Source organism: Bison bison, unplaced genomic scaffold (genome assembly GCF_000754665.1).
Source record: "Bison bison bison isolate TAMUID 2011002044 unplaced genomic scaffold, Bison_UMD1.0 scf7180017858770, whole genome shotgun sequence".
NCBI classification, from domain to species: domain Eukaryota; kingdom Metazoa; phylum Chordata; class Mammalia; order Artiodactyla; family Bovidae; genus Bison; species Bison bison.
Genome location: NW_011489342.1, coordinates 2,280,995 through 2,303,016, shown reverse-complemented (window position 1 = coordinate 2,303,016; position 22,022 = coordinate 2,280,995). Strand labels below are relative to the sequence as shown.

At 40.2% G+C, this 22,022-nt stretch overlaps 1 long non-coding RNA gene across 1 annotated transcript in view; it reads left to right on the top strand.

The window, feature by feature from the left end:
- Positions 1–1,995: 1,995 nt before the first annotated feature.
- LOC104980543 overlaps positions 1,996–22,022 on the top strand; it is a 26,301-nt gene continuing 6,274 nt past the window's right edge. Inside the window, exons 1-3 of the long non-coding RNA XR_824277.1 lie at positions 1,996–3,635; positions 18,450–18,584; positions 20,107–20,177. This is a non-coding gene — a long non-coding RNA (uncharacterized LOC104980543). The remainder of the gene's footprint in view (positions 3,636–18,449; positions 18,585–20,106; positions 20,178–22,022) is intronic.

Below are 22,022 nucleotides of genomic sequence, written 5' to 3'. Positions count from 1 at the left end.
CCAGCGGATGTTGGCAATTTGATCTCTGGTTCCTTTGCCTTTTCTAAAACCAGCTTGAACATCTGGAATTTCACGGTTCATGTATTCCTTAAGCCTCAGTTAAAATCATTTGTTGCATCTTCAGTAGACCTGTGTGGCAATCCAAAGGAATGGATGTCTAGGTTACTTTTTCCTTACATCCTTGCTTATAAATATTCTACCATTTTTTAAGACCTTTCAAAACGCCCTTAGAGAAAACTGCCTCTGATTGTGCTAACCTATTACGAACCACATCCTGTAATTTGTAAATACTTCGTCACACTTAGCCTAATGCCTTTTATCGGTTATTTATTTTCTTATCTGATTCCATCTAGTAGACTTTAGGCCAAAGGGTGGACTTAGTTTTAAATCATATCCACAAATTATTTGGTGTTTCCCCAATCAAGAGGTAAAAATCAACTTCATTTGTCTTGAGTATGAGCTGGCCCTACTAATTCTAACTAATACAGCAGGAGTGATGTTGAATGCCCTCCGAGTCTTGGTTAGAAAAGGAAATACTGTTTCTCTCTGGCTCTCTCAGGAAGTATCCATGCTCTGAGGAGGCCCAGGCCACATCAGTTGCCAGATCCGTGAGGAAGCCTTCGAGATGACCCCAGCCCCAGCTACCATCAGACTACAACTGTAGGAGAGACCCTGGGTGAGAACAACTTAGCTGAGTTCTTTCAACCCTCAGAATTGTGAGAGATGATAATACATGACAGTTTTGTTTTATGCCACTAAATTTGGGGTGGTTTTTTTACCCAGCAGTCACTAACTAGAACAGAAACCTAGGAACTAGAGAGTCAAGGACCATCCCAATAGATGGGATGGCTACTTCTCTCAAGCAGTGCCAGGGCATGTGTTTGCTGTAAGTCTTCTGTTGACCAGGGCTTAACAAAGCTTTTCTTTGTCTTAGCATCCCGATGCTTTGGAAATCCTTGCAGTTATGAGAAATGTACAGACAGCTTTCCAAAAATTGGCAAGCGAAATTGAAGTCACTACTAAATTTAAGCAAGAAGGAAAGTAGTCTGAGTTAAGAGAGTTGTTCAAGACAGTTAACTGTATTTTCTTTAAGCCCTTCCTGAATGCAGCTGACATTTGTTAGCCATATACATGCTGCTTAGTTAATATTCATTTTTGCTTATCATCATAGTTGAAATGGGCTGTGTATGTTTATTTTGAGCTTAATGTAAAGCAAAGAAAAGGTCACTTTAGTTGATGGTTCTAATAATTCCTCCTTTAGATATTTTAAAATAAAAAAATTCAAGAAAATAAGGATATTTGTTGTAGAAGTTTTCAGAAATCCAAGTGTAACACAAAGGAGAAAATGCCATGTTTTTCCTTTCCCCATTTCCCCATGGATTTTAACCCCCTTAATTTGTTGGTATATGTCATTCTAGACTCTTATTCTATGTCTGTGTATTCATAAGATGCCATAATATATCAGATCATATTATTCCTCTGCTTAAAATCCTCCCTGGATCCATCTTACTCAGACACAGCTGGAGTCTTTACCATGACCTCAGAGACCCTACAACATCTGGGCTTTGTGTGCGTGCACACACAGGTGTGTACATTCCAGTGCCCCCACCTGTCCTCCTGTTCCCATGTAGCCACACTGGTCGTTTGATGTTCCTGAAATACAGCAGGCAAGCCCCTGCACCAGGGCCTTTGCACCTGATCTTCCCTCTGCCTGTGACCTTTCAGGTCTCAAGTATCTTCTTTCACTTTTTTGTTGCTTTGGCTCAGCTGTTGCCTTCCCTATCAGAGATACCTTCCTTCACCATGCAGTACAAAGTGGGAGTACCTTATGAGCCACAATCTCCCTTCACCCTCACATCTGTTTTCCTTACCCCAACTTGCTGTTCTTCTATATCACATATTTGGCAAACTTGGCCTGTGAACCTGAGGTTGCTGAGTCATGTTCTAGAAGATTTGGTGTTATGTTTATTATGTGATCCTTTTCCAGTTTTTTTTTTTTTTTTACATATGAATATCCAGTTATTCTAGCACCACTTGTTGAAAAGACTGCTCTTACTTTGATTTATATTGTGTCAAAAATCAATTATCTGTTAATGTGTGGGTTTGTTTCTGGATTCTGCCTTTATTTCTACCCTTCCCCAGTACTACACTATCTTGATTGCTGTAGCTTTGTGCTTTGTAGTAAGTCTTAAAATGAAGTAGTGTGAGTCCTCCAACTTCTTTTTTTCCCCACAAATATTTTAGGTTTTATATTTTCTCCCCCTCTTCCTCCCTCCCTCCCTAGCCTCTTATTACACAGGCTCGGATCTCCAGTGTGATATGAATAGAAGGGCTAAAAACTGAGAACTTTGCTTGTTCTTGAACATAAAGGGAAAGCTTCAGTCTCACTACTAAGTTGATGTCAGCTGCAGTGTTTAGTAGATGACCTTTATAAAAGTGAGGAAATTTCCCTTTGTTGTTATGTCCTGAGACAGTTTATCATGAATGGGTATTGAATTTTGTAAAATGCTTTTTTCTCCTTTTCTTTTGAGATGATTATAAGGTTTTTCTTCTTTGATCTGCTAAGATGAGTTTCACTGATTTTTGAATGTTGAGCCAACCTTTTATATATTTCTGGATTCCATTCGCTAATATTAGTTAAGATTTTTTTTTACACCTATGTCTGTGAGAGATGTTGGTATATAGTTTTCTTATATTGACAGTGTCTTTGGTTTTGGTATCAGGGTAATGGAGGGCTCATTAAAAGAGGTAGGAAATGTTCCTTCCTCTCTTGTTTCCTGAGTTTGTATAGAATGTTGTAAATTTTCCTTTTTCTTCTACTTTAGCTGTATCCCATGAAACTGATATATTGGTTGAAAACAAGGATGGGGGGTGGTAGACTATACTGGGAGCTGACTCACATTAGACTGGAGTCAATTTTTGTCCCTTGAGGCAGGCAGATTTCCTGAGTTAAGTCAAAGAATTCTTTCAAATCAGGCTGAAGAGTCTCTGAAGAGAACAGACTGACCGTGGCCACAAGTATAGGGCCAGTATTTGTTTCCACTCGTAATGAGCTTGTAATGTTTGTACAATAATGATTTCAGCAGAAATATTCTGTTGACTTGAGGTTAGGTTCCAGTTTTTATAAGAGTGAAGGGTTGGGGTTAATAAATGTGAGGGAAATCAAATATCATAAAAGACCTATTGTCTGAAGTATATAAAATAACAGTTGTCACTTTAAACTTTTGTCGGTGAGGTCAGGTTGTGGATGAAAATAATCTAGCAGTCAGTTAGATTTAGAGCTGTAACTGGATTGAGAAGAACACACAAGAGATTTCGCCTTTTCTTGTATCACAGAGAGGGTGGGAGAATGCAAGACAAAGGTGAGAATTGTGAAAGTGTTTTGTTAAGCCATTAGGTGATGGCTAGAGGGCACCAAAGTATGGTAACAAATAGGGTTAGCAGTAAAGAAGAAACCCTGAGACATCAGGAAATTCATCTCATTCCACTGTACTGGGTAGAAGCTGTCTGCTTTGTCATCATCTGTTCTATCTGAGGGCCTTCAGTCTTCATCTGAAGATCATCTGCTCTGAGAAGATCATCGAGACTCCAGGGCGTAGGTCTCCTGGAAAGGTCTGTTTCATCCAGACTCAAAGGTAATTTTTCTCTGATACTAAAACACTTTTAAAAATTTATCTTATGATTTCTCAGTTTATGTTCACCTAGCGTGTTTTGAAAATGAAAATAATCTCAAAATAGTTTTTAGTTAAAATGCAAATCACTAGACAAATTCAGTTTTTTTGTTTTTCTTCCCTTTATATGGTGAAGAAAAATCACAAATTACCTAGTAGCTGCTGCTGCTGCTAAGTCACGTCAGTCGTGTCCGACTCTGTGCAACCCCATGGATGGCAGCCCACCAGGCTCCGTCATCCTTGGTATTCTCCAGGCAAGAACACTGGAGTGGGTTGCCATTTCCTTCTCCAGTGTATGAAAGTGAAAAGTGAAAGTGAAGTCTCTTAGTCTTATCTGACTCTTCGCAACCCCGTGGACTGCAGCCTACCAGGCTCCTCCATCCATGGGATTTTCCAGGCAAGAGTACTGGAGTGAGGTGCCATTGCCTTCTCCGACCTAGTAGGCTTTGCACAATACCCAAAAAACATTGCATTGTAAAAGACACATTGGAAGTTTTAGCATTCTTAGATTGGGAGAGGCAAAAATGAAGATTTGACAAGGAGACAAGACAGAAACATAGTAAGAAGTATCTAACTGCAAAACATTTTTACAAGTTGACATGTAAAAATAGTAACAGTTGCTATTCAAGTCACTGGGTTGTGTCCGACTCTTTGTGACCCCACAGACTGCAGCTTGCCAGGCTTCCCTGTCCTTCACTAACTCTGGGAGCTTGCTCAAACTCATGTCCATTGAGTTGGTGTTGCCATCCAACCATCTTGTCCTCTGTCATCCCCTTCTCCTCCTGCCTTCAATCTTTCCTAGCATCACAATCTTTTCCAATGAGTCGGCTCTAAGTGACAATTATACGAAATTTAATTTTTTCAAAAAAAGGAAACTTTGTTAAAATAATTTGAGTGTGCCAAAGATATACAGATTTCACACTATTTTTAGGAAGAAACTACTGTCTGGGCACAGAGTAAATTGGGTCATTTTATGGCAAGAAAACCCTAATTTTAATTTGACTTTATTGTACATCAAGTACATCACCCAAACGGTGATTCACAGTGATGGCTCTGTTTGCCTTTCATTAACACAACTTTCTAAAGCCTTCCTAAATATTTGTTAAGACATATGTAAACATGTAATTTTAAGTTTTAATCCTAAAAAAAAAGTTTTAATCCTGCTTTAAAATAGGATTACCTATTATACTGAATTTCCCATCTTAGTAAAATCATTTCCTTGATAAATAGTTAAGCCTTATGCTTTGCTTAGTCACTCAGTCCATCAAGGGTCATTGCTTTGCACTCAGACCACTTTATTAAATAAATGTTCCTCAGTGTGTGTGGTCTGTGCTTAATCTCTTAGTCATGTCTGACTCTTTGCAACCCTATGGACTGTAGCCTGCCAGGCTCCTCTGTCCATGGGGATTCTCCAAGCAAGAATACTGGAGTGGGTTGCCATGCCCTCCTCCAGAGGATCTTCCTAACCCAGGGATCAAACCTAGGTCTCCCACATTGCAGGTGGACCCTGTTCATTATCTAATATATATGAGATATGTTATTTTGTAACTATATTATAGTTTCAACCATTTTATTAGTTACTACCTAAACCAAGATAACTCATTTTATTTCCTCCAAACAGAGATCTAGAATACATGAAACCAAAAACTTTAAATTTTTTTCTCCATTGTTGGCTGTATATTTTGTATCTTTTATAGACCTAAAGATTACAAAAATAAATATTTTCCAAGGCATTTACCCTTACTCTTTAGTCATTCTGTAATTTTAAAAATAGGAAACAAGGATAAATTAAAACTAGGTAAGTGACCAGAATTTTGTATCTTTTCTGTCAAAGTGTCCAAAGATAGTTTAACTTAATTTAATATTAAGTTCTTAACAAAGTTAACAATGGATTGGGAAACTGCAATTTGTTTACACATGAAGTCCCTATAGTTCGTAGCATAATAAGTATTACACATGACTAAATCAACTCGACTAAAATGCAAGAGATGTAGAAAAGTTCAAATCATAAAAACATTAAATCCAAGCCTGTACAAGCTAGTAATTTGGACTAATATTATTTTTATGCGATAGTAAATACATAAGAAGATTGAAGGCTGGTTTCATCTCCATCCATAAGCCAAAAATGCAATGTCAAAAGTTTTAACTTTTCTGCTTTTTTTTTTAATTTGATAAGCTAACATGCAAGGCCATTATTTAATCTGACAATTAATTTTTTCACCTGTATTAGCAAGCAGAATTTGAAGAGGCAATGTGTAAAGCTTGAGACTTAAAATTACTTGCATTTTATCTGGACTGGAAGGATATGTGAATAACAACAGATAACTTTTTGATTAATTTTTACTTTTTAAAGTTAACTTCTAGTTTAAGAGGAAGGGAATGGGGGGCAGGGAGCCAGGTCTAGGCAGATGAGATCAGGAAAGTTAATCTACCATCTGGTAATTGTATAATTCTGTAAAGTATAATTTAATATTTATAGAGAGAGTTGTAGGATTTATAGTACGACCCATATCAGTTTGAAAGTTTTGTTTCTGTCCTTCCATCAGAGATAATCATCTTGGGCTAAGGGAGATCATTGGTGTTTGGCTGCTACAGTTTCCTTTATATCTCCTTTATGATAGTCTAGAGGCTTCAAGTTCTTCCTGTTTTCAGCTAGAATGAGAAATTATTCAGTGACCTTTTGGGTTTACAGTGTCAGGTTTTTGCAACTCCTGGACCCATCTAAGAGAAGAACTGCTTGAGTGCTTGAATGAGGTCAAGAAGGTTTGAGCCAGGACAGAATTGGGAAGTCCTTAACAATGGCACAAAGATCTGAATGTAACCAGGATTAGAAGTTGACATATTAGGGGCCTCTTCATATAGAGATTGCAGGACTACCTGGAGTTATCATGGATCATTCCAAAGATAGAAAAGGAGAGGAGAGAAAGGAAAGACAATAAGAAAGTGTGGAACAGGGTTAAGATGAAAATACAAGTGAGGCAGATTTTAAATTTTGTACATTTTTTGGTCTAGGGAGTCTACTAGGGAAGTTTTAGAGTCTGGCCTGTATTTAGAGGTGTCTCCTACTAATTTTTAGCTGTATTTTAAAATAACTTAACACTCACAAGGAATTGAAAAAGAATAGGACTGAGAACTAATACCTTCACCCAGAATTCCCCATGCCCTGGTGATAAGACCTTATATAACCACAGTTCACTATCAAAAATAAGAATTTGACAGTAGTACAATGCTTTTAACTAAACTACAGATCTTTTTCAAATTTTACCAAGTTTTACATGTGTTCATTTTTTAAATATGTAGTTCTATGACATTTTATCACATATATAAATTCCTACAACTACCACAACAATCAGGATACAAAACTTTCCCATGCTAACCTTTTTATAATCATACCTTCTCCATAGTTGTAACCACTGGCCACTACTGATCTGATCTCTATCACCATAATTTTGTCATTTCAAAATGGAAATGTATATATAATTTCTATAAGTGGGATCATACATTATATAACCTTTTGAAATCGGCTGTTTTTACTCAGGTTGATAGCCTTGAGATCCTTTCTACCTATTGCATGTATCAGTAGTTCCTTTTTATTGATGAGTAGGATTCCATTGTATGGATGTGCCACAGTTTATCCGGTCACTTTTTATAGGACATTTTGATTGTTTACAGATTTCAGCTATTACAAGTAAATCTGCTGTAAACATTCATGTACATTCATGTACAGATTTTTGTGTGGGCATGTGTTTTCATTTCTCTAGGATAAATACCCAGGAGTATGATTGCTGATTCCTATGGTACATTTATGTATTACTTAAACTGCCAAACATTTTTCCAGACTAGATGTATCATTTCATATTCCCACCAGCAAAGTATGAGAGATCCAGTTGCTCTATATCCTCACCAGCAGTTGGGACTGTGAACTTTTTCATGCCATTCTTTAAGGTTTCTAGTTGAATTTTTTGCTTTCTCACTCTTGCATTTAGAGAATATACATTCTGAAAATAGGACTCGTGAGAATTGTGGATTGCAAATGTATCTCCTAGTTCATATATTTTCACCCTTTTAACAGGCTCATTCTCATAGCAAAAAGACTTAGTATTGATAAAATTCAATTTGTTATTATTTTTCTTTTATGATCATGATTTTGGTGTCATAACTAAGAACTGTGCCCAGCCCATAAGATTCTCTCCTATGTTGTCTTGTAAAAGATGCATGATTTCACTTTTCACATTGATATTTACGATCCATCTTGAGTTAATTTTGTGTCAAGTGTGATGATGTTTATGTTAAAGCTCATTTTTATAAAAGCCTAAAAAAGTACAGTTATTATAATACCATTTATTGAAAAGCCATTGTTTCTCCTTTGACTTGTTTTGCCCTTTTGTCAAAATCTGTATTTGGTGTGTTATTTCTGGCACTGTTTTCTTCTGTCCTGTCCCTCTACCAATACTACGTTGTCTTAATTACATATCTGTGTAGTAACTATTAGAAAATTGGGTAGTGTGATTCTACCAACTTCTCTTTCTTCCTGAAATATTCGTTTTTCTATTTCCATATAAATTTAGAAAGCTGCTCTATGTCTACCAACAAAAAAGCCTTCTGAGATTTCAAAAAAAAAATTGCATTAAGCCTGTAGATCAGTTGGGTGATAATTGACACCTTTAATATGTTGAATCACTTTTCAATCCATAAATACAGTAGGTTTCTCTACTTATTTAAGTCTTTAAAAGTATTTTCATCAGGGTCTTGTCGTTTTCTTCATACCAATCCTGTACATATTTTGTTGAATTTAGACTGTAGCATTTCCCTCTTTGTGTGTGTGTGTGTATGTGTGAAGCAATTACAAGTGTATGTGTATTTTTTATGTAGATCGTTTTTTAAAGTGTTCATTGCCTTTGTTGCAGTATTGTTTCTGTTTTATTGATTTTTGACAGCGAGACACGTGAAGTCTTAGTTCCCTGCTACTGCTGCTAAGTCACTTCAGTCGTGTCCGACTCTGTGTGACCCCATAGACGGAAGCTCACCAGGCTCCCCCGTCCTTGGGATTCTCCAGGCAAGAACACTGGAGTGGGTTGCCATTTCCTTCTCCAATGCGTGAAAGTGAAAAGTGAAAGGGAAGTCGCTCAGTCGTGTCCGACTCTTAGTGACCCCATGGACTGCAGCCTACCAGGCTCCTCCGTCCATGGGATTTTCCAGGCAAGAGTACTTGAGTGGGGTGCCGTTGCCTTCTCCGAGCAGGCATCAAACTCACACGCCCTGCATTGGAAGGTAGAGTCTTAACCACTGGGCTACCAGGGAAGTCCCATGGTTTTGTGTTTTTAATTTCATTTTTAATATGTTTATTGTGAGTACATAGACATCCAGTTGATTTTTGTGTGTGGATCTTGTATCTTGCAGCCTTGCAAAACTCACTGTAAGTGGTGCTCTCTGTTCTGTTTCCTGGAAGAAATGGTATAAAATTGCTGTTATTTTTTCACTGATACAATTAAGCAATGAAACCATCTCGCCTAGAGGTTTCTTTATCAAAAGGTTTTAAACTGTGGATTCAATTTCTTTAGTATTTACACAACTTCAGGTTACCTATTTTATTTGGGTAAATTTTGACAGTTTGAAACTTTTGCAGAATTGGTTGATTTTATCTAAGTTGTCAAATTTATGGACATATAGTTGTTTTCCCTTAGTATCTTTTTAATGTTTTCTGAGTCTGTAGTACTTTTCCTTCTTTCATTCATGATGTTGGTCATTTCTTGTAAGACAGGAAAATGCATCTTTATTATGTCAAAGTTTTTAAAATCATGTATAGACTATTTACATGTAATTTTGGTCAGTCAGTCAGTTCAGTTGCTCAGTTGTGTCTGACTCTTTGCGACCCCATGATCCGCAGCACGCCAGGCCTCCCTGTCCATCACCAACTCCTGGAGTTCACCCAAACCCATGTCCATTGAGTCGGTGATGCCATCCAGCCATCTCATCCTCTGTCGTCCCCTTCTCTGCCTGCCCTCAATCTTTCCCAGCATCAGGGTCTTTTCAAATGAGTCAACTCTTCACATCAGGTGGCCAAAGTATTGGAGTTTCAGCTTCAACATCAGTCCTTCCACTGAACACCCAGGACTGATCTCCTTTAGGATGGACTGGTTCGATCTCCTTGCAGTCCAAGGGACTCTCAAGAGTTTTCTCCAACACCACAGTTCAAAAGCATCAATTCTTCGGCACTCAGCTTTCTTCACAGTCCAACTCTCACATCCATACATGACTACTGGAAAAACCACAGCCTTGACTAGATGAACCCTTGTTGACAAAGTAATGTTTCTGCTTTTGAATATACTGTTTAGGTTGGTCCTAACTTTCCTTCTAAGGAGTCAGCGTCTTTTAATTTCATTGCTGCAGTCACCATCTGCAGTGATTTTGAAGCCCCCCAAAATAAAGTCAGCCACTGTTTTCGCTGTTTCCCCATCTATTTGCCATGAAGTGATGGTACCGGATGCCATGATCTTAGTTTTCTAAATGTTGAGCTTTAAGTCAACCTTTGCACTCTCCTCTTTCACTTTCATCAAGAGGCTTTTTAGTTCCCCTTCACTTTCTGCCATAAGGGTGGTATCATCTGCATATCTGAGGTTATTGATATTTCTCCCAGCAATCTTGATTCCAGCTTGTGCTTCTTCCAGCCCCGTGTTTCTCATGATGTACTGTGTACATAAGTTAAATAAGCAGGGTGACAATATATAGCCTTGACATACTCCTTTCCCAATTTGCAACCAGTCTGTTGTTCCATGTCCAGTTCTAACTGTTGCTTCCTGACCTGCATACAGATTTCTCAGGAGGCAGGTAAGGTGGTCTGGTATTCCCATCTCTTTCAGAATTTTCCACAGTTTATTGTGCTATACAGTCAAAGGCTTTGGCATAGTCAATAAAGCAGAAATAGATGTTTTTCTGGAACTCTCTTGCTTTTTCTATGATCCAGCAGATGTTGACAGTTATGTTAAGATTTAAGTATGCTATTTTATTTTCTCTTTGTTCCTCCTTTTTTTTAATTGATCTTTTCTATCTTGTGAGTTATTTGAACATTTTTGTAGTATTCCATTTAAATTTATTTACAGCATTGATAAGTTCATCTCTTTGTACAATTTTTAAGTGGTTATCCTGCATTTGCATATATAATGTATATAACAGTTTACCAGTATCAGCATTATGTCACTTCAAATGGAATGTAGAAACTGATCATTGGTTAGTTGGAATCTTGTTCCCTTTTTGTGCTAAAGTGCCTGTCAGATGAACAACATTGCTCGTGTCAGATTTCTCCAAAGTGACCACTGCAATCCTAATTGTCTTTGATAAAATTATGCACCTTGAAGAGATGTGTGCATAATTTAGCAATATAAGAGGTATCATGAAGAAAAAATTTTTGGCCTTATTAGGGAGTGCAAACTTAGACTAAAAAATTCTCATGAGGATTATTGCATTGATAATGTGCTTTTGTAACTATGTCTCCAGTTCTGTCAAAGACCAGATTGCAGGTGAGGACTATTTGAAAAAAAAAAAAAAAAAAACAACAGCTCTAAGAAGACACAACTATAAAAAGTAAGTCTTAAAATACCTTGAAAGGTGACTGTTGTGGGTTAAATTGTCTACCAGAAAGCCATGTTGAAGTCTAAACTCCAGGTACCTGTGAATGTGAGTTTATTTGGAAATAGGGCGAAGTTAAAATGAGGTCATACTGAACTAGGGTGGGCCCTGAATCCAGTGACGTGTCGTTCGATGGAGAGAGAGGTCTGGAGATGCACGAAGAGGGAAGTAGGCCATGTAATAACAGCGGCAGAGACTGGAGAGCTGGAACTATAAGGTAAGGAAAACCAAAGATTGCAATAACCACCAGAAACTAGAAAGGACTCAAGTAATACAGTGACCCAAGGCAGAGTTTATTCCAAGGATCCAGAGCTGATGAGATGAGACTTCTGAACTTAGAAGCTATCAGCACCAGCCTCACTCGCAAGCCGTCTGGTCTGTCTCCCTCACTGTAGTCTTTCCTTTTATAAAGGAGTGATTGTCAAGAAAGGAGACAACTGGGCGGATAAATAGGAATGCTGAGTTAAATGCTTAGCAGCCAAATTTTACTAAAGAGCAGTATAAGATGATCAGAATTCAGAAGTCCTAGGGACCGAGTATAAACCTAATGTTGAAGGGCTCAACACATTATTTGGAGCTCACATTTCAGCAGCAGTCCTCTTGTAAAGGACAACCTAGAGACTATGGAGATTCAAGGAGTTTCAGATTCGTTCCTGATTTACAAGTCAAGCATGGTTTGTGACAGAGAAGGGTCTAAACTAGATTCAGGAAGCTCCATTCTTGTCATAACTGACCAATCACAGACCACTGTGACCACAACTGAGAGCAAAGTGAAGTTTCTTTAGCTAGGTGAGGACCTGAGGGGCATCCTTGTAAGAGAGTTGGAACAAACTTACAGGTCTGGACTGGTGCTGGGTGATTCAAAGACGGGTTAACAAAATGGAGGCTGGAAGTGATGTGGGTGCTGTCAGGAGCTTGGGGCTGCTCAGTAATTGAATACCTTGGTAATTTTATCTAGGAGGCGATACATGTACAGCAGAGATAGAGTTATTGACAAAAAGAAAAGTCATGTCAGAAACAGGAGGTGCATAATTACTTTATGCAGAATGAGGTTGCAGAATGTCTCATCTCTTGTTTGAGACGTGCCCGCTGAGTGGTTCTGCCCTGTCTGGGTCCACTGTCTTCACCGAGCTGCCTCGTCTGATCATTGATATATTGTTGTTGATATATTATGACCATTGTTTATGTTTAGGTGGGGCTGTTGCAGCCTTTCTACTACTTGCCAAGACTTCTTCCTTTTCTAGGAGTCCGGCCTGGAGACCGCATTTATCACTTCTGCCTACATGCCATTGGTTAGGACACAGTCATGTGGCTACAGCTAAGAGGATGGGAAGTAGGTTTTAGCTGTGCCCAAAGGAAATGTGAAATAAGTTTAGTAATTATGTGACACTCTCTTTTCATTGTTGTTGTTTTCTCTTTATCCCCATTTGCACTCCCATAAGACATACAACGTAGTATTTAATATGTGTCCTTCTGAAGTACCTTCTATATATTTAATTAGTTAATATGAATCTTTGAAAGATACATAGGATTGCTTTGAGTGCATTCATAAAGTGTAAGTAAATGTTCATTGTGTATCATTGTGATAATTTTTACTGTATTTTTGAGATCCATTTATGCTGCTACATGATTGCTTCAAAATATTATGTTTTATTCATATTCATTTGACATTTTACTTACCATTTCACCACGTACAAGAAGTCAAAAGCCTTACTAATTTGTCGTATTTATTCTTCCAGCTATTTTTGCCGAGTGGAGCACCCCTTAGTGGCTTACGATAATGATTTTATTTTAATCACATGTCTGCGGTTGGCCTGGGACTGGCAGAGACAGCTCATCCGTGCTCCACGCACTGTTAGCTGGTGCTGGCACGTTCTCCGCTGACTGCGGCTGGAGTCCACTGAATGCTCTGTGGCCTCTGGTGGATGATGTTGGCCGTTGGTTGGGGCCTCCGCTGGGGCTGTGTGCCAGAGCATCTACACACAGTGTGTCCATGTAGCTGCCCGGCCTCCTCACAGTGTGGCGGCTTGGTTAATCTAGTCCTGGAAGAGGTTTCAGTTTAGCAGATCTGTCTTTGATGTTGAGAGTTACAACTTGTCTTTCTATCCTTTTAAATAAACCCTTTTTGTGATAAGACTGCTTCATTAGACTTTCTTGACTTACACTTGAAACTGTTGTTGACAATCCTACTGCTGTCTGAATAACTTGATGTTACTCTTGATTTCTCTCCATGCTCTTTGATTTCTTACACCACTCAGTTTAGGTATAATAATAATGCTATCAGCTCCCATTTATTGAATACCTATCACACACCAGACACTGTACCCTGTACTTGGCATTTAAGCCTCACAATAACCCACTGAAGATGGTTATTTCCCTATTTTTTGGAGGAAGAAATGAAAATTTACACGGATTAGGTCATTTGCTCAGGTTATATGTAATTGATAAGTATGGAACCCAACCCTACTCAGATCTTTCTAATTTTTAGTCTGTTTTCAGTCTGCCATACTGGACCGGACGGGCGTAATTTTTATCTCCTAAAAAGCAAACACAGTTCTGTAGCATCAAGCTGTGAGTTGTCCATCAAACCACTTCCTCCTGTTGCTAGGCACATGACTAGATTCCTTCATTGCAGTTGGGCTTAGCCACATGGTTGGGTTCTACCTACAGCATGTGAACAGAAGAGATAGACCCTATTTCATGGCCAGGCCCAATAAAATGTTCCGTTTCCCGTCCTTTGTGCTCTGCTTCTGCCATCTATTAATAGTTTATGGTGCCTAAAATGACCTTGGAAACCACACATTGATGATGGCAAAAACTGACAGCCTGGGTCCCTGACAGAGGTCCCTGCCACCAACCTCAAACCTCTATAAACTGTTTATATGAGAAGGAGATAAATTTCTGCTTATTTAAGCCATTATGTATTTAGGGGTCTATTTATTACAGTAGTTAGCCTCCCTTAATTTTTATGGACTGTTTCAATTATGCTTTTGTGGGTAACAACCCACCTCAAAGTTTTAGTGGCTTAAAACCCACAGTCTTCACTCATGATTCTGTGAATTAGAAACTTAGGCTCTTGCCTATACTTGTTCACGCAGCCGCAGCCAGCAGGTGGGTCAGCTGGGGGCTGACTGGTCTAGCATGGCCTGACTCATGTGTCCTGAGATAAGAGCTAGAGCTGGCTGCTGGCTGGACCACATGTCTCCAGCAGGTTTGCCTGGAGTAATTCACATGGTGGTGGAAGCATTCTCAGCAGCGAGAGGGGGCAAGCCCCAATCTGCGAGTACCTTTAAGGCTTCTACTTGCATGTGTTTGCCAATTTAGCAGTATCCAATGCAAGCCACATAGGTGGAGGGAAATGTGATTTATTGGGGAGTGCTCAGTGCACGCACTCTCCAGACATGCTATAGTACTCATGTGCGAAGTAGGCAAATCGTGTACATGTGTACAACAGCTCAGCCACACATTTGATAAGAGATTCCAGCTTTAAGCTGTATTCATAACCTCTGAATCAAGTTGTAATAGCAGGGTTGGTTTTAATAAAAATTATAATGATTTTGTTTTAAAATTACATTTCGGGTCTATATGAAAAATGAAATATTTGCCAATACGTGATACGTGCAGGTTAGTAGCACTGGCACTATAACGATGATGTTGTAGTTTATGGCCTAAATTTACCTGATGTTTTATGAATTCAGTTTATCAAGAGCCTATGGATTTGTAACCAAATCCATACTGTGAAGCAATCTTTAATTGCTAGATTTTTAATTTAGATCTTTTAACTCTTTAATCTTTAGATTCACCCTTATTTAGGGTCACATGTAAATAAAAAAGTTAGAAGTTCAGTACTTCCTCACTTTCTTTTACCTTTTGCTTTATTAGGCCACACTGAGCCACCTGTGAGGGCAGAATGCTTTCCTCTCTGCTCAGGGTAAAGTACTCTGCATGCTTTGCCTCCGTGATGATATCAATACAGTGGTTAAGGCCCTGAGTTCTGGAGCCAGAATGTCCAGGGTCATATCCTATCATTTCAGCTGGTTGTGTGACCCTGGGCAATTTAACTACACAGTGCCTCAGTTTTTGCATCTATAAAATGGGGATAATTACCACAAAGTAACTCATAGGATTTTTATGAGACTAAATGAGATAAAGTATATATAAAAAAAAAAACCCTTAGTTCAGTGCCTAGCTGGTTAGAAGAAGTCATAATGATTTTTTTTTTAAATTTTAGGTTTCTTGAGGTATAATTGACAATTTAATATTTTTAATTACTCTTCAGACCTATGAGAATGAAATATTTACCAATACATCAGAAACTCAGGTTTGTAGGAGATTGCCTATTAGGAGATGCAAGCTGAAGCCTCGACATAAAAGTTTCAAGATGTATATAAGTTACTTTCAAATGCTATAGCAAATGGAAAAATTATGTTGAAAATATAGTAAGGTTAAACAAATATGATAAAATGTTAATACTTGTCAATATATGTAGGATATGAGTGTTCATTTATTATTTCAGGTTTTCTGTAGGTTTGAGACCTTTCCTGGTAAAATGTGGAGGATGGACATTCTCTCCCCAGTTCTCTCAGCATCCCATTTTCTTTTCATTCCTCCTTGCTTTCTCTCATCTTCCCCAGATTCTCTCCCCAGTCTCTCCCATGAGGGCCTCTTGTCTCTGCTCATCTACAGGTCTCTCCTTGTTACGTCCTCACGACTAGCAGCAGCGTTGCCATTGTAAGTGGTTAAACATACAGCTCTGGAGCCAGACTGTCTGTGTTGGAATATCTGCCATCTCTCTTACTGTGTGACCTTGGGCAAATGACTTTTAAACTCTCTTTGGCTCCTCCAAATGGTTGTGAGGAGTGAAGAAACAATGAGTATCTATAAATAATTAGAAGAGGGCCTAGTATCTTGAGAGCTTTCTGTAGGAATTTGCCATAATGGTACTATCCTCCTGGTGTCCTTCACTTCTTTTCTGTTCGGCAATGAGGGGCCCTGCAGCCTTCCTCCTGAGGACAGGTATTTGAGGGAAGATTGCAAATGCTTCTTACTTAATACCTTTTTTTTTTTTCAACACAAAGGAATTGAAATGAGCAAAACTCTTCCTGAAAAAGGTTTCCACATTTAGAAGAAATATATTCTACTCTGTTTTTGCTTTCCTATTACCTTCTGAAGAGATGATTGTTTAACAGTAAAATCTTGCATTAACCCTGGATGTCGACCATGGCATCAACACCTTACCCTAACCTCACGAGCCCACCTTGTCTGCACTGTCTTCTTAACTTACTCTTGAAATGGCACAGCCCTTCTTCCCGTGCGAGGCCAGTCTGTCACCTGTGCTGGAGATCCCAGCCTCCTTGCCTTCTCAGGAGCCATGCATTCTCTTTTATTCCTTATTTCTCTAGTACTCACCTTTCCCTCCCATTCCATCTTTTCCATGCACATTTAGCTCCTTCTCATCTTAAGTTAGGCTTCCCTGGTGGCTCAGATGGTAAAGAATCTGCCTGCAATATGGGAAACACGGGTTTGATCCTGGAGAAGGAAGATCCCCTGGAGAAGGAAATAGCAACACACTCCAGTATTCTTGCCTGGAGAATTGTATGGACAGGGGAGCCTGGCAGGCTACAGTCTGTGGGGTCGCAAAGAGTCAGACACGACTGAGTGACTAACACTTTCATCTCAAGTCAGACGAGGGAACCCTCCCTAGACTCCATATCCCCTTTGAGCCACCGTCCTGTCTTTCTGCTTCACATATTTCTGGAAAGATATTTTCCTCTTCCAGTTATTTCTCAGTCCACTCCAGTGGCTTCCCTGTTGCCAGTTTAACAAAATGGCTGTTACTAAGGTGACCCATAACCTCTGTGTCACTAAATCCATGGGCATTTACTTTGACTTACAAAAACATTCAGCAGCAATGTAATCTCCTTATTGAGACCTCTTTATTCATCATTGGCTATCTGTTGTCCTGTCAATAATAAAGTACTCTATCTTTGACCCAGGAGTCTCAGGTCTCATGCTAGCTTCCATGAAACAGTGTCTGACTTCTAACTTGTGAGTAGGCCAAAATCCAGTCCCAGACATGACACTGACCATTGTAGTCCTAGCAGTTCCATAGTGCTTTGCATGAAGTAAGTGTTCAATATTTGTGAGATGGATGGATGGACAGACAGACGGACTTTCTCAGTTCTCCCAAGATACTGCAGGGATCAGACCTGAAGAGCCAACCGTGTTGCTGGATTCATTCTGGGATCGTGGGGGGAGACAGCTGAGAGAACATGAATGTTAATTTGATCTGAAGTTTCTCTGGGCTTATGTGTCTCATTGGAGAGTATTTTGAACTGCCAGCTTCTCTTCTGAAATGTAAACCATCTGACAGAGGTAATCCTATTAGTTCCATTTTATTCTGAATTACTTGAATCCACGTAATGTTCTAATATTTAGCTGAGTTTAGCAGTAGTGTGTGGGGAGGGTTGATGTGGGAGGTCTGCAGCCTGGGGTGGGCAGAGGCCTGGGTTCTCTGTTTCAGAGGGGGAATTCTGGATATTCCTGGGTTTCTTGGAGAGGATGTGATGGTGGGGGAACCAGGAAGTGAGAATGAGAAGTGGGTAACAGCAAAGGCACATTTGGTCGGCCTCAAGATCTACCCAGAGCCTGCCAGCAGTCACTGTGGACGTGCCATAGAAGTTCATCTCTGAAGCTGCTGGTGCCAGAATGCTTCAGACTGTAATTGTCCCTGTTGGGATGGATTGTTCCCCTTTTACAAAGTAACAAGCATAGTTTTTGCACATAGAATAAAATTATTTTCAGGACAGATAAAAGAGTGAAAAGAATGAATGAGAAAATTAAATTTATACCTATTAAGATTTCTTGAATTAGACACTGAATAATGTGTAGAAAGGCCAACAGCCTTTACGTTGACAGAGGGGTTCTTGGAATAGACAAAGGTGACAAGAATTATCTAGGGTTTGTCTATCAACAGGAGGGATATCACCCCTAAGGGGGTAAAAGTTGGTTCTTGGGGGGAAAAAAGAGTTTAGCTATTCAATGTCCTGCAGGGTCAGGGTACCTAAACAGAAATACAGTATATTTGTGGTATTAAGAGTTTTATGGTAGAAGAGGGGATTAGGTAAAAATGTCTTACAATTCTCTTTACAGGGGTGATAATGAAAAAAAGTTGAGAAAACTGGACTAGATGATTCAGATGGAAGTATAATGTTGACCACCAATAGGCCCTCCTTTTGGGAATATGTGTTGACTCAGCAGAAGGAAAAAGATCTCACACATTGTCTGGTGAGTACCCACTGGGAGATCTAAAAGCAGCGGTGGGCAGCTGGGCCATTCCCTGGAGCTGCTCAGTAGGTGATGAGTTGCTGGCTCCGTACAAATGCAGTGCCCAAGATGCCAGGCTGATGGGTCCTGGCACATATGGCCAGCTCCTGGACAAGACACAGCAATAGGAGGGTATGAATCAGGATGGGAGTCAGGATTCCAGTGGCTAACCTACCCACCCTCCACGCTCCTTCTGCTCTGACTTCCCTCCATCACTATTCTCTCCTGCTAGCTCTCAAGACTGCCATTATTCATTTCTGCTGGAGGCCAGGGGATCAGTAGCAATGTCAACCAAGTGGGTGAAAAGAATGGTAGAAACACAGAACCACATGCTGACATCAAAGACAGAAATGACCTTCAGCCATATGGATTCAGTGTAGAACGCCAGATAATTCACTCTAATGTCTGTGAAATCAAATTAAAATGCAAACAGACTTTTAGCTTTCTTAATCCCTGCTTCTGAATAGGACCTGGACAGGCAGCTCCTTAACAAAATAAAAATGTAGACAGTGTCAGGTATGTCAAGATGCTTCGTTCTTACGTGCGTGCTAAGTCACTTCAGTCATGTCCAGCTCTTTGTGATCCTATGGACCGTAGCCCACCAGGCTCCTCTGTCCGTGGGGTTCTCCAGACAAGAAGAGTGGGTTGCTGTGCCCTCCTCCAGGGGATCTTCCCAACCCAGGGATCGAACTGGCATCTCTTAGGTCTGCCTGCATTGTCAGGAGGGTTCTTTCTCGCTCATGCCACCTGGGAAGCTTAGTTCTTATCCCATAGGTATTCGGCCTCCGGCTTCTGGTTTCTGAGCTGCTTACAAGTCTAGACTCTGATGTCAGTTCGAAAATGGCAATGTTGTTTCAGAGGGGCTCTCAAGGTGCGGAAGGATGGCTTAGCACTGCTCCCTCTTTTGCCCTATCTCTGATGCTCATGCATCATAAGGTCATGCTACCCCACTCCAGTACTCTTGTCTGGAAAATCCCATGGATGGAGGAGCCTGGTGGGCTGCAGTCCATAGGGTAGCTAGGAATTGGACACGACTGAGCGACTTCACTTTTCACTTTCATGCATTGGAGAAGGAAATGGCAACCCACTCCACTGTTCTTGCCTGGAGAATCCCAGGGACGGGGGAGCCTGGTGGGCTGCCATCTATGGGGTTGCACAGAGTCGGACACGACTGAAGCGACTTAGCAGCAGCAGCAGCAGAGGGAAAAGGTGTGATTAGATAACAAATGTTGCTACTTCTAGGGCCCTACAACATGTCAGACACTGTTTTAAGTGCTTTATAAAAATACTTATTAATTTACTCCTCGTAACCAAACAGCCCTGCAAAGGGAGCAGTACTACTACAGATGGAAAGCTCAAGTACAGAAAAGCTAAGTCATTGTCCAAGGTCACACAAGTCCTGGTAGCCCTGGAATTTGAACCCAGACCCTCAGTACCCACAGAACTGGCTGTAACTCTGCTGTTTCTCTCCCTAATTTAACAGTGTCTTTGAAGTCATGGATGAATGCACTGACAATGAAATTGCTGTTAACACCATGTACTTTGGATTTTTATGTAAGTAGAACACGGGATCAGTATCCGCACCCCCTACACAGTTGAATCCTTCAGGCCACTTACGTAATGGACTAATCGTTGGATACATGCTGCCCTCTTGTGATGGAGATCATCCCAGTACGACCTTCTCCAGCTCTCTGGAATACACCTACCTCCTTTGGTCCAGTCCCATGGTTGTGGCTGGCAGAGGATGTGTGGGCTTTGAAGAGTCAGATGTGGGTCACCCGACATTCTCCAGGGTGTTCCTCGCCTTGAGACTGTCAGTCAGTGAGACTTGAAAACAGGAGTCCGAGTCTTGGAGCTTTTTGCATCATTGGTATATGAAAATAAGACCAGGCTTCCCAGAGCAACACTAAAGACACCCCACCTAAGTCCTTGGGGAGCAGAGTTCATTTTGTTTAACTTGCCCTAGTGAATTGGGATCAGGTTTAATAGGCTTGAAAAAAAAAAAAAAAAAGTCAACTGGAGAATGAACTGGAGGTCACAAACTGTCTAAACAGAGGGAAAATAAAGCCAGCCAGAAGACCTGTGTTCTAGTCTTGCTCTACAGAGAATGTGTGTGACCTTGAGCAAGTCACTTTTGCTCTCTGAGCCAGTGTCCTCACTGGCATGGTAAGAAGGCTGAACTAAGTGAGCTCAAAATCTTAGCTATTACCAAGTCCAACCTTCTACAGGAAAGGAAAATCCCTTTCCTGAAGGGAAATCCGCCCCCAGCCCCCCATTTTTATACACATTCTCATTAGTAATTTGATATACATATGCAAATTCACTAGTCCTCATTTTCTTCACTCAGGAAGTTATCCCCGCTTCATAGGGGTCTTGGGAAGAATTAGTTACACTTGACCCAGTGCTAATGGAATCAGTCAGACTGTTTGTTTAGACAAAGTAGAGACACATACACACATACACGTTTAAAATCAAGGAAAACTGATTTTGAAGATACACTTACTCAGTTATAAGTGACTGTCTCAGTGCCACTTGAGAACAGATGCCAATGTAAGGGCCACTCGTGAGGCCCTGCAGCTGCAGGTATTACCAGGGCCTGTCTGTGGTGGTAACATCCCTGTGTGTGTGGGCAGGGCCTGGGTGCCAAGGCACAGGTCCAAGGCAGGGAGTCCCATTCCTATTCAAAGGAGATAGCACATTGTTCTCTAACTTCCACCCCCTTCCAAACCATTTATTAGACTCCTAAACCTGATGGATTCATGTAGATTGAAAAAAATAATAAAAATTTACAGCAAGAATCTTTGACTTGCTAATCCCACTCCAAAGAAATAATCCTAAAGAAACTTTTTTACTTCCATAGAAATGTCTATAATAATCATCCCTACAGCCAGTCTGGACACCTGAATGTCTAACACTTGGGACATAATTAAGCAAATTAACATACCAATAGAATACAAATGATAATTATAAAGATTAATAACTGGGAAAATTAAATAAATTATAAATGTTCACTGTGATTCAGTTCAGTTCAGTCGCTCAGTCGTGTCCGACTCTTTGTGACCCCATGAATCGCAGCATGCCAGGCCTCCCTGTCCATCACCAACTCCCGGAGTTCACTCAAACTCACGTCCATCGAGTCGGTGATGCCATCCAGCCATCTCATCCTCTGTAGTCCCCTTCTCCTCCTGCCCCCAATCCCTCCCAGCATCAGAGTCTTTTCCAGTGAGTCAACTCTTCACATGAGGTGGCCAAAGTACTGGAGTTTCAGCTTTAGCATCATTCCTTCCAAAGAAATCCCAGGGCTGATCTCCTTCAGAATGGACTGGTTGGATCTCCTTGCAGTCCAAGGGACTCTCAAGAGACTTCTCCAATACCACAGTTCAAAAGCATCAATTCTTC